The sequence below is a fragment of the Pezoporus occidentalis genome, unplaced genomic scaffold (assembly GCF_034315485.1).
Source record: "Pezoporus occidentalis ecotype Australia unplaced genomic scaffold, CSIRO_AGI_Poc_V1 ctg140, whole genome shotgun sequence".
In the NCBI taxonomy this organism is placed as follows: domain Eukaryota; kingdom Metazoa; phylum Chordata; class Aves; order Psittaciformes; family Psittacidae; genus Pezoporus; species Pezoporus occidentalis.
The window spans coordinates 1,657,285-1,671,090 of NW_026913210.1; the positions used below are offsets into that span (position 1 = coordinate 1,657,285).

Sequence of the window (13,806 nt, forward strand, 5' to 3'; positions counted from 1 at the left end):
TTTCTGTATGTGCTCCCTTATTGTCTATGAAAGAAGACTAACTCCCATCCTCAAACAGTACAAGAATGTCTGTTTAAGGAAAACACACAATAGTGTAAACAGATTTTTCATACCAGTATGCAAAAGTGACACATAATCAAAACTTGACTGCATTTATACTATATAATAAAATTATACGTAAATCAATGTTTTGTGTTTTTAACAGACTAACTAGTTAAAGGGCTATGCAGTAGCAAAATTCAAGTGTCTGCTTAAGAGAAGTCCACATAAAGGAAATCAGTTAAAATGTTGTGTTTCTTTAGCAGGTCTCAGTCTAGCATGATATCTCATGGTCTACTTAAGGCCAAACAGTCCTACTGAAATGAAAAAGGTACACACTTCAATGTATTAACCACTTTGCTGGGCTTGGAAGGGAGAAAGTGGGCAGCTGCCATCAATACCTCCCTGCACATAGAACTCTCCTTTGTTTCTTGAGACATGGTGGGTGGGCTAAGCCAGCCCAGCCTGGAACAAGAATGGAGAACTGTCTTCTTTGTATCTTCCTTTGTGCTCCCATGGTGGTCACAGGAATACCAGTGGGGAAAGGTAGGGAACAGAATTGAATTGTGGGTTCAAATTCAGACACTCCTGCAACAAGATGAAGCAAGAGAAAAGACAAAGAAAGGACATGAGATAAGCAAGTGAATACTGCTGCTTTTTCTTTTCTTTTTTCTTTTTTCTTTTTTTTTTCAAATGAGAAAGATGTGTGAAAAAGTAACAGCTTTTAGACAAAGGTGAGATGAGTGGGTAGAGAAGCATGTATTTCCACGTTCTTGAAGAACTGTTCTTTTGCAGTAGCTAGTGAAAGGAAAACTGTGCAAGGCTGTAAAATTACCTTGGCAACATGCCTTCAAGCCAGTGTGGGTTTCTCTGAATTCAACGGTCAACTTGCACCACCCACCAGACTTAGAGCTTTACCACACTGCAGATCTACCCCTTAGCTATGCTGCACTGACCAGCAATCTCCATCAGTTTAAGGGTACCCATGCTGTGTGCTCTGATGTGGCAGCAAGTGGTAGTTTCCTTCCTCCATGTACTGCTTCCACTTAGGGTGGATTTCGTTTTCTTCATGCAGCACAAAGGGTGCTGTGCGTTAGATTTATTATGAAAATAGAGTTCATAGCAAAAACACCAATGTTTTAGCTGTTTCTGAATAACTGTTGCTCATTGTCTCTGTTTCTCACTCTGCCCTCCCCAGGAAGTTGTCTACAGAGGGGCAAGGGGTGGGACTGCTGACCCAAACTGATAAAAGAGGTATTCCATACCACATATCACCATGCTCAACAATAAAACTGGGTGGGGGGAGTTTTGTCCTAAGTAGCCATTACTTGGGGACCAGATGGGCATCAGTCTGCTGGTGGGAGGTGGTAAATGATTGCCTTTGCAACACTCGCTTTTTTCTTTTTTTTTTTTCCCCCTTACTTACTAAACCTTTTTTATCTTGACCCAAAATTACTTCCCATCCCCACCCCCACACACATATTTTTTCCCTCCTGATCCTCTCTCCATCTCACTGGGAGGCTGAAGTCAGTGTGTGACTGGGAGGGAGCTGAGATCAAACCACCACACCACAGAAACAGGTCACGTTCAGAGGATCTCTTTTTTTCTTTTTTTTTTTTCTTGCCCAGGTGGGTGCTTGGAGAGAAGTTGCATTGTATTCACTCTTTTATTCTTGCATGAAAGGTATGTTTTAGCCATGCCTACTCTTCCAGCTGACAGGACTCATCTTCAGTCAGGTCATAAAGGGCATCTTAATCTCCCCCTGCGGTAACCAGACTTCCACCAGCTCCCTTCCTGGTTAGAACTTTCAAAAAGCTTCATCACACTTGTCATCACAGCAAACATACTGTAGCTGTTCAGTGGGACCAGCCTGCAACTGTCACCCAGACCCCAAAACATTTCTCCTTGGCAGATAAAAGCAGCCACAAGACAGCTTTTAGGACAAACAGCAAGCACACTCAGTGGAACAACTCACCTGCTTTCCTCATTTCCAGCACTCCACTGGGAGGTACAGAGGTTTTAAAGCAAAAATCAGGCTTTCTAAGCATCCTTATTGAGCCAAGTTGACTTTCAGAAATAATTTAACTACAGCTGCCACAGAGCTGGTCTGCAGAAGTCACGTCCTCCTAGATTTGGAAAACCTAATTCATAAAGTGATAATTATAATTCTATTTACTTCAGCTGGAAATCTCTTCTCACACGGAAACAGCAGCAAGAAAGCTATACATAATAAAATGCATCATTTAGATAAAAATCTCTAACATTAATAATACATCATCATGATGTGTTCAAGTATACTTCAGCTAATCTCCTGTGCAGTGGTTTGTTTTGTCCTTTAATATTATGAACAAGTAAAGTACTTCCCTAACAAGAGACTATTTACCAGTAAAGCAATTGCTTTGAAAGTGTTCTTTCTGACCATGATTTGTTGTGTCTGCTTTCTCTCACACCATTTTGGCTGCTCTTACTTTCTGACCTGACACAAAAGATTGGTGTTCCGTCAGGTTTATTGGTGGGAGTGAACTGACATGACAGACTTTCTGTGTAGATGAGAGCCAGGACCTAGAGTACTTACTCTGACCCTGGGCATCACATGGAGCAAAGAGTGCCATCAGTTTCTGCAAATATATCAATGTCCCTGAGATGTTGAGCTATGGGGCAGATGTCTGGTTGCATTAAAGTTTCATGTGCTCCATCAAGCACTCCAGAGGTCCACCCACTTGTTGGTGATTTGGGAAACTTTAGCAGATTACTGGTTCTGTTTCTACAAGACACTGCTTGTTGCTAACACTACATGGGGGAAGAAAATCATAGAATCATAGAATGGTTTGGGTTGGAAAGGACCTAAAAGCTCTAGTTCCAGCCCCCTGCCATGGACAGGGACACTCCCCACCAGACCAGGTTGCTCAAAAAGCAGGATATTATCAAACTAATGCTTGTGTCCCACCATGCTTTAGCTGGAAGCTGCACCGAAAGCCTTTCTTTAGGAAATACAGGGGAAACTTTTCATTACAGCAGTACACAATGGCAGGAGGAAGTGCAATGTATACACCCACACCACTGAGACACACAGAAGCTCCACAAGCACAGCAGAAGGGATTCTTCAATACTAAAGTAACATAGGAGAGCTTTAGGAATCCAAATGTGATATCAGTGCATGCAAAGCAAAAAGAAATGTATAGATGTGGCGCTCAGGGAGACATGGTTTAGTGGTGAGCTTGACAGCGTTAGGTTTATGGTTGGACTCACTGATCTCAAAGATCTTTTCCATCCTAAATGATTCCATCATTCTATGATTCTAAGAGAAAACAGCAAATGCAAGCAATACTTTGACCAAGCTGCTTACCTAAGCTTACCCAAAAAGGAAGAGAAACTCCTAAAGAAAGCAGAAGGAGGGTTGCCTCTTTGTACTAGGACACTTCAGTTAGTTCCAGGTAAGGCTGACGCCACAAGAGCTACCACTGCAGTTGCCCAAGCAACAGACATGACAGCTTAAGAATATCTGGAAGGTAAAGACTGTGTGTGACATTTCTCTCTCCCACAAACCTCACAGACTCACAGACGTATAGCAGGAAAATAGCTGAAGAAAGCAAAGGACTCACAAAAGATGTACATTGGATTTCCTGGCACTGCTCTAGTCCAAACAGATAAAAGAGGGCCCAAAAGATGTTGTTCTTCGAAACAGGTCTTAAGATGCTTTTGAAAGACATATTGTTCGAAGCTTAATTTTTTTACAAAGCACGTCTCAAAACATAGGACTGTTACCTTCCTTCCCCAGAAACCACATAACTAGTTCAAACCTGTTTTTTTCTGATTATCCAAATACAGGTCCTCTGTATTAGATATATAATGATTTTTAAATTGACGTTTTGTCACTTGGTTGAAATGCATACAAAGAATTAAACATTCATTTCCCTGTGTAACCGAGTCTTAGTCTTTCTCCTGTGACAAAATTCGTTACCTGGGTTTGAAAAGCACTAGTGAGAAGCTTTCAGTTTTCAAGGAAGCTACCTGGATGCAAAAGCAGAGTGTTGGCTGTCAAGTCCGTTTTCGAATCATAGAATCATTGAATAGTTTGGGTTGGAAGGGACCTTAAAGATCAACCAGTCCCAAACCCCACTGCCACAGGCAGGGACACCTTCCACTAGAGCTGGCTGCTCAAGGCCCCATCCAACCTAGCCTTGAACACTTCCAGGAATTGGGCATCCACAGCCTCTCAGGGCAACCTGTGCCAGTGTCTCACAACACTCATATAGTAAAGAATTTATTCCTACTGTCTAATCTAAATGTCGCCTCTGTCAGCTTAAAGCCATTCCTGCTTGTCCTCTCACTAGATGCTCTTGTGAAAAGTCTCTCTCCAAATTTTCTGCAGGCCCTCTCTGGAAGCTGCTCCAAGTTATCCCTGAAGCATTCTGTTCTCCAGGCTGAACAACCCCAACATTCTCAGCCTGTCTTTATATGAGAGGTGCTCCAGCCCACTGACCATCTTTACAACCTCCTCTGGACTTGCTCAAGCAGGTCCACGTCCTTCTTGCATTGGGAGCCCCAGACCTGAGTGCAGCTCTGAAACACCAAGAAACACCAAATTGTCCCTTTTCAAAAAAGGGCAGCAATTCATCATTAAGAACAACCACAGACAGACAGGCAAGACTTGGTCACAAATGCTTGTTTCTCAGGAGCACTGCAGGGCCAAAACTTTTCTGAACAGGGGAAGATCTTTTTCCTGTCCAACGTTTCAAGACTAACTTAAAATCTTGAGTGATATTTAGGTGGGACACTTGTTTTAGGCAGTTCCTTTGAAAAAGGGATGATTAACCTTTTTAGATACTGGATGATCAATGTATCCAGCAGTACTAATGGAGAAAATGGCCAGATCATATAGCAAAGCAGAACATTGGACACAAACAGTATAGTTTTCTGAGAGATGAAAGAGTTGGGTTTTTTCCAACTTTTGTTGGAGAGAGAGGAAAAAAGAATCTTATCTGAATGAGGTGGAAGTTTTTTGGCTTACATGAATTTCTTTCTTTTAAAAAAAATCAATTTTTAAAAATACAAACAGTGCATTGCAGATCTGACTTTTCAAAACCTCAGTCGCTTACATTAAATAGCTTCAGGAATTGAAAGTTCACATAATTTTCATATATTCTGTATTGCACAGATGTCAAAAAATGCCATTGTCAGTTGATGTGCCAAATAACCCTAAATTATTATTTGTAGAGACTGTCATTAGAAAGAAAGGAAGTTTCTCTGCTGTCATTAGTGACTGTAAAAGCTTATGTCACAAAGCCTGAAATGATTGTGAAGGAACATAATTTCTCTGCCTAGATTCCTCCTCCTCTCCCTACAACAAAGCCATTGGACTGTAACTCTATACCATGATCTCTCACATTCCACCAACAATAACCAGAACCAGTAACTCAGTATTAAATGTCAAAACTTCAGTACCCATCCCATCCACCACCTATACCATCTCTGTGGACTTCTTCCCACCACACTTTCATATCCACCAGTATATCAAGTTATTTTGAAACCTTCTAATTAGAACTGCAACAGCTGAACGATTTCCCTCATCTTTAGCCTGGCTTCCTGAGGATGTTCAGCTTTGTTTCATCTGTGTTCACTGACCTCTAGCAACTCTGGGGCTTGTTTTAGTGAAAGGCTTTAGAAGGTTCCTTTCCTACCTCTTTTACCAAAATAATAATATGTTTATCTGAAAGATAGCTTATTAGCGCCCATGGTCATGGAAAAAAATTGTTATGTAGGTTAAGTCCTTGGATAAGAGAAGATAAAACAATAAAATCATTCAGGTTGGAAAAGACCTTTAAGATCATCAAATCCAACCATTAACCTAATACTACCAAGTCCACTACTAAACCATGTTCCTAAGTACCATAGTCTACATGTCTTTTAAATACCTCCAGGGATTGTGGCTCAATCACTTCCCTGGGCAGCCTGTTCCAGTGCTTGATCACCCTCTCTGTGAAGAATTTTTTTCCTAATATCCAGTCTATACCTGCCCTTGTGCAGCTTGAGGCCATTACCTCTTGTCCTATCATTTGTTACTTGGAAGAAGAGACTGACTCCCACCTCACTACAACCACGTTTCAGGTAGCTGTAGAGAGAGAGAAGGTCCCCCTCAAGCCTCTTTTTCTCCAAAAAAACCCAGTTCCCTCCACTGCTCCTCATTAGACTTGCTCTCTAGGTCCTTCACTAGCTTCACGGCTTATCTTTGGACACCCATGTCAATGTCTTATTTGTAGTGAAGGGCCCAAAACTAAACATGGTATTCGAGGTGCACTCTCAGCAGCGTGAGTACAAAGGGCGGATTACTTCCTTCATCGGGCCACACTGTTGCTGATACAGGCCAGGATGCCGTTGGCCTTCTTGGCTGCCTGTGCACAAGCTGGCTCATGTTCAGCTCCATCAATCAGCACCACGAGGTCCTTCTCCTCTAAGGAGATTTTCAGTCACTCTTCCCCAAGCCTATAGTGTTGCATGAGGTTGTTGTGGCCCAAGTGCAGGACTCAGCACTTTACCTTAATACATGTATATGTATTTGAGATAATGAACATAAACATCACCAGTTTTACAAAATGAGGAGCTCCAGGGGAAGATTGTAGGGCCACAGAAACAGGGGTGGAACACCTCCCCTTTAAAGACAGGCTGAGCTGGTTGGGGAAACTGGAAAAGAGAAGGCTCTGAGGAGACTTTAGTGTAGCCTTTCAATACTTAAACGAGGATTAGAAGAAAGATGATGACAAACTGTTTAGCAGGTCCTGTTGTGATAGGACAAAGGCTAGTGGTTTTAAACAAAAAGAGTAGATTTAGACTAGATATAAGGAAGAAAGTTTTTATAATGAGAGTGGTGAAACACTGAAACACACTGCCCAGAGAAGTGGTAGATGCTCCATCCCTGGAAGCATTCAAGGTCAAGTTGGATGGGTCTCTTGAGAATCCTAATCTAGTTGAAGATGCTTCTCTCATTGAAGAGGGGTTGGACTAGATGACCTTTAAAGGCTCTTTCCAACCTAAACTATCGTACAATTCTATTCATACTATTGGACATGAAGACACTGCAAAATTGGCCTATTTTTCACTGATACTAATGCAGCAACTGGGAATTCTTGCTGACCAAGGCTTCAAAATTTCTTCCATTATTTGCATTTAAGCAACTGTAGAGCTGAGTCTCTGAAGTGTTGCAACATTTTCTTGCAGATGTTGAGAATGAGAACATACAGGGGAAAAAAGAAAAACTGTGAAATTCTCTCTTCTCTTGCCTAACTTACAGAGTAGATCCAGGTAGGGGGAAGTGGTATTGGTTCTTTGGTGGGAGCAATTAACAGTTATGGCTGAGCAGTCCCCTATGGAAACAGAGCAGGAGAATGGAAGTATGCACCACAAAGCATTGAGCTGCTCAGACATGGGATGCAGGAACACATCCAGGAAGGGACAAAAACCAGCAGTTCCTAACTGCTTAGTGCCAAGTGGTTATCATGAAAGTGTACATTTGGTGTCGCATGTGATATGCTAAATATATTGTAAAAAGCTTGACTGTAAGCCAGCTACCTAAAGCTTTGCTGACATCTGGTGCTGAACAGAAAATGAGTATGAGTTTTTCTGTGCAACTAAATTCAAGTTTGAAGCAGTATCTTATGGGAAAAAAACCTGCATTTCTTCAGTCCATTTCCCAAAGCAGCAATTTTCCACATAGCCTGCCTTGCATGCACGCGTGTCTCAGTTCAGAGATATCCTCTTCAGGAATATTTGCAGTGAAAAACAACCTGACAATTAAATGTCATACATCAACCAGTGGGAACATCTAATTTTTGTCAAGATTTTAGTTCCTGATAGAGCATAGAGTTGATTTTGTAATTTAAGACTGCCTGACTTGGGATACATTTTGTGGCTTGCAATACCCTTATTGAGAAAACTGACTAAAACACAGAAAATATTTATGAATTTCATTTTCAAAATCTGCTGTGCTGTAACCCCAGGGTACTTATAAAAGAGTCTAAATATGAGCAGGGAAGCTTCTGCAGGTCTTGAAGTCTATGATTTCTCTCCAAGTTTAGGATCTTTTTTTTTGTTGTTGTTAGATTTTTCCTCTTTCTGTGAAACCTGCCCTTGGCAGCATTAAAAAGATTGTCCCTTCATTATCAATGCTCAGCATGCCTTTGCTTGTAATACTGTGTTCTGTAAATAAAATGTAAAACAGAGCCCTCAATTCAGTAATGCATGGACTTAGTGTGGGAAACAGCACAGTGGCACATGATAAGAATTGTTCATTAAAAAGAATTTTTGTAGGCTTGGACCTATTCTTCAAGGGTTTAAAAGCAGTAAAGGTCTCTTCCTATCCTACTTCATCCCTTGCAAATAATCTGTCGTCAGTTTTCTTGAGTAACATGATACATGGTTTACTGGACAGACAATAATCTGCCTAGTATCTGCTTTCCAGCATCCAGTAGCAGATGCTTTGGATGAAATTAAAAACTACCATGGAGTGATATTCCCCTCATTATCCTTCCCCAAATTCCAGCTACCAGTGGTTTATGACCTAAGATTTACCCTAAACCCAAAACCTATTCCTCTTTGATAAGTAGGTCTAACAGCTTCACTAACTCAGCCTACTATTTTTTAACTCTCTTGCACATTTGGTGAACATGATGAATAATGATAAGGAGCTCCATAGCCTGTGTCTACATACTTATCTTTCAGAAAACTAAGAGAGACTCCAAGAGAGATGCTATCTGTTTTCACAGCCACAACATCCTCCTTTCCAATAGCTAGGTCTGGCTAGGGGTTTCTAGGTATGCTTCTGCACAGAAGGCATCAGCTATTTTCACTTTTCTACTGAATTAGCCAGAACTTAGACTTCTCTTTCAACTTTGATTTCCCACCCGGCTCTGTAGGTCTAAATAAAGCAGCTGCCAGGAGCAGAACTGAGGATGCTTTGTAAATAAACATTAATTTTTTAATATTCCATTTCTGTAAAACAATCTCAGAACAAAATTATTTCAAAAGACCTCTTAATTTGTACTTCTCATGTAAACTTCCAGAAGGCATGAAATTGATTAAATATATTGAACATATTGGTTAACATGAAAAAAAAAGAAAAACACAAAACAAAACAAAAAAAAACAAAATCCACTGCTGGAAATGTTTCCATGCTCTCAGAAAACAGTCCTTTTTTAATTTCTACAGAAAAAAGGTGAGCTTCTGCCTTCAGGTTGTTGAAGCTCATTTCTATCACAACCTCTCAGGATAAAATCAGTATCTGAAGGGGGCCTACAGTGATGTTGGAGAGGCACCCTTCATCAGATTGGGTATAAGGAAGAAGTTCTTTCTTTACTGTGAGAGTAGTGAGGCACTGGAACAGGTTGCCCAAAGAAGGGGTAAATGCTCCATCCCTGGCAGTGTTCAAGGCTAGGCTGGACAGACCCTTGGGTGCCATGGTCTAGGGTAAGGCACCCCTGCCCATGACAGGGGTTGGAACTAGATGATCTTCAGGTCCTTTACAACCCAAACCATTCTGTGATTCTATGATTTAGTGCAAAATGGCCTGAAACAAAAGCCAACATCATTTTCATATAGGAAACTCGTGACACATAATAGAAACATGTGAAGACTGGATGGATATAATCTATCTGGATTTTAAAGTGCTTGTGAGGACCTTCCATGGAAAAGCTTTGAGGAAAACACATAGGCATGGAATGGAATGGAAACAGGTCCATCATATGCTTTGACAGAGAAAACTAGTCAGGAGAATTGAGATTAAACCTCAACATGGCAAAGCATATGGCATGTTCAAATATGTTTTGCATCATGAACAAGTTAGTTAGGACATAATAGTTAAGGCTGAACTGAGTCTGAATCATTGCTTTGAAGTACAAATAAACTGGTGTGTGCATGTGGGGAAATACTTTCCCGTAAATTATATTGCCATTGCTTTATCTAGAAAATGAGCTTCAAGCCAGTTTACAAATAAGTCCAGGATTTGATTTATGAAGCCTAACCTTAAAAATGCATCTTTTCACCTTGTGCTAAGTGGAACTTAGCTCTTTAATGGAATAAGAGAGTCTCCCGATACACTTAAACTCACTGACGTCTTGTTCAAAGGCTACTGCTGAAGAATTCCCCTCATTTCTGCATGTTCCTAATGAACAGATTCCTTTATTGCAGGAACAAATGCAAAATGTCCCAGTAACTTCATCAATAACCATGTTCTCAAAATTGATGGCATCTCTCATTCATAAGACAAAAAAACAAAGTCCATTGGCAAGGAGTGCAATTAACCTTCAGACTATACCTTTTTGTGCAGTGCCCATCTTTCTGTGGTAACTGTCTACCTGTCTGCAGTGGGAGCTCTTGTCTTCCCTGGATGGAGCTGAGTTTCTCTCTCGGACCAAATAAATCCATAGTAGCTCAGAGAGGAGGATCTGCAGCACAGTCCCAAGCTGTACCCACAGGGCCAGAGAGCCACCACTGAAAACATGCAGTTCTTTGAACACTTTCCTAAAAGGAAAAGTTTATGGATTCCCCTGCCCACGAAGCAGTATTATTGATAAAGCAGACATTCCTTCCAAACATTTCAACACATACATCAGGCTGCATCTCCTCATAAAGGAGAACAAAAGTGGGTTATGCAGACCGAGGTTAGAGTTAAGAAAATAAGTGAACAGGGTTTAGGGGTCACTAGGATCAGATAGCAGCCCTAAACCCTGGCTGCTCTCTATGCATCTGTACAGCAGGAAATTACCACTACCTGGAAGTGTTAAGAGTATGCCAATTTGGCATAAGATATCAAAGGAGGAATGACACAAAATGTTACCGACCCCAAACAGACAAGTTTCACTGAATGTAAAAGCAAAAGATGTGAAGGCAGAAGAACAGGTCATTGATTACAGCTGTTTGGTACTAAAATAAAATATATCTTTAAAAAGTATATATAAGGAGAAAACTAATATATAATAGTAGTTGTTTTAAAATTCAGTGAGGAGATAGAATAATTCATGTTCATTTTGTTAAAATAAAATCTACAGAAAAGGAAAAAGGCACCTTTTTAATAATAGAAGGGTCTATTTCTGTTAAGACACTCATCTCCACAATTGCAAATGAGTTGTTTGTGTGGAAATAGTAGTTTGGAAGAGCAATCTAGTTTTGTAATAACCCCTCTGATTGTGATGAGTCAGTGAAAGCTCCCATTTTCACATCTTCCTTCTGCCACTGAAAAAACAACTTTGTTTTCATATTGCTAGAATGCTCCAGCAAACTCCGGAATTTGCTAACATTGTTGGTGGGTATAAATAGAGCACTTTTTGTGCCACAAGGAATCTGCAGCTGCTTGCTGAATACAGACAGTAAGCAAATGTCTTGCACTTGTTACAGATCCACACACTCATATCTTCTCCTCCAAGCTGCTCTGCTCTGAATGAATTTCCCTGGAATCAAACCTTCATTAAGTGCATTATGTTTACATAATAAAGAGGATGCCTATGAAGGGTCTCTTCTGAAGTTGCTCCAGGTTAATGAATACTGCAGGTTGACGCTGAGTGAAAATCACAGGCACCTTATGTCATGTGCCTAGCAGCTCAGTCTGCAAACAGTCCTCCAAAAACATGGTTTTGGATTATCTGTGGCATGGTGAAAGTGTCATGTCCCCTTGGAACAGTATTTAAACCTGTGCAAATGGTCTCTTGAGTCATATTATGTGAATTCTGAAAGGAAAAATAATTCCATTTTACTTCCCCAGCTTTGGTCATTAAAGTCCAATTCTGTCTCTCCCCACCACCCTGTCTTTGAGTGGTAAAAGAGGACTTAAGAATTACACTCTAAATGTCTTGCTTCAGGCATGAGTAATTGTTTCATTGCTGCATGAATATTCCTATTCTTGGACTTAAAACAGCAAAGAGAACATGTGGCTTGAGTTACAAAATATTCAATTGTCTGTGACTGAAGATTAACTAGACTAAAGAATCAAACTGACATTTCACCAAAGTGTAAAGGGAATTACGTTTAGAGGTCTATGGTAGATATTAAGAAGAAATTTTATCAATGGTACATTTGTTAATTAACAGCTAATAGGAGACATGTTGCAGTTTTACATTTTGTCTAAAGATTTTGCTGTAAAACAAAAATACATGTATATATGTACTTTACAGCACAAATTGACTCAAAGAATTCTGCACCGTCAGTAAAATACAGGCAAGATACATTATCCAAAAGCCTATCAGAGAAACAATAGGCTGCTTGCATAACCTTTTTGACATGCTAACATAAAATATAACTACATTCACAAAATCACTGAATGGTTGAGGTTGAAAGGGATCTCTGGAGTTTATCTGGTCCACCCCCCATGCTCAGGCAGGACCACCAAAAATATGTGGTCCAGGAAGATATCTAGATGGTTTTTGAATATCTTCAAAGAAGGAGAATCCACAGCCTCTCCTTTAGCCTTCTTTGCTGCAAGGGTAGCTCAAGATCAACTTGGTGTCCACCAGAACACTCCAGGTCCTTTTCTGTCAAGCTGCTTTCCAGATGGCTGGCCCCTGCTGTGTTCTGGTGCCTGGGGTTCTTCCTCCTCAGGTGCAGGACTTTGCACTTTACCTTGTAGAACTTCATGAGGTTCCTGCCAGCCCATTTCTCCAGCCTGTCAGAGACCCCCTGCATGGCAGCACAGCCCTCTGATGTATCAGTCACGCCTCCCAGGTTTGTACCATTAGCTGAGAGCACATTTTGCCCCAGCACACAGATCATGTGAAAATGGAAAGATTGTAGGAGATGTTATCCCCCTGGGATGTAGCGCTAGTTACTGGCTTCTAACTAGATTTTGTGTTGCTGATCAGTATCATCTGAGCCTGGCCATTCAGCCAGTTTTCAAACCACCACAGGCTGGAAGAGGTTTGCTCATCTAGCACATAATTCATCAGCTTCTCTTTGAAGATGCTGTAGGAGACTGTCTTAAACCTTACTGAAGTCAAGGAAGAAAACATTGACTGTACTCCCATTGTCTACCAAATCAGTCATCTTACTGTGGAAGATGATCAAGTTGGGCAAGCATGACTTCGTCTTGGTGAATCTGTGCAGACCACTCCTAATCATCTTTATATTCAAACCAGTAATTTGGTCTCCAGAATATCACTGGAGCAGCAGAACTCCAATGGCTTCAGTGGAGCATATTTTCCAACTCTTTGCCTTTAAGGAGGGTAAGACTGGGTGCATCATGAACCCCATGAGCTCCCACAACAGGTAGTCTCTTCCCAGAACAGAGGGACTGTAGGATGTAAAAGTGTAGCAGCGATAGTGAAGCCTGATGCTCCCTTGCAGCACATCGGTCTCAACCTCACTGAGGGAAAAAAAATAAAAAATCATGGAGGAAGCAGGACAGATTTTAAGCTAGAGGAGCTCTGGCAGAATGACTTAAAGGCATTCATTAACTATGCATTGTTTTGCTGCAAAGAGCAAACATGGATTGTACGCTATCTTAGGTATGGGGGAAACCTTTATGATCTTTCAGCTGATTTTTAAAGCCATGTTTCAATGACTTTGTCTTTTCACCAAAACTGACATATGACCTAAAAATGGTGCAGTGTACAGGCAAGAAACACCTTGCCCATGTCTCAGGTTTTGCTGAGAAGTCTCAACTATTTTGCTCAGAAACATTTATATGCATCTGGACCACCAAAAAAGAATTATCTTTTTGCAACCTTGCAACAGCCTGACCCTTGCTTGCTTTGCTTTCATTCAGAGCATGAATTCCAGTGTCTGTTT

At 40.9% G+C, this 13,806-nt stretch overlaps 1 long non-coding RNA gene across 2 annotated transcripts in view; it reads right to left on the minus strand.

Moving 5' to 3' along the window:
* LOC134159145 (uncharacterized) overlaps nt 1–13,806 on the minus strand; it is a 54,351-nt gene that overhangs the window by 1,034 nt on the left and 39,511 nt on the right. Inside the window, exon 4 of one of the 2 annotated variants that reach the window (XR_009963050.1) lies at nt 441–627. This is a non-coding gene — a long non-coding RNA (uncharacterized LOC134159145). Of the gene's footprint in view, nt 1–192; nt 628–13,806 lie in introns of those variants that run through there. The other variant, XR_009963049.1, reaches the window with a different exon arrangement.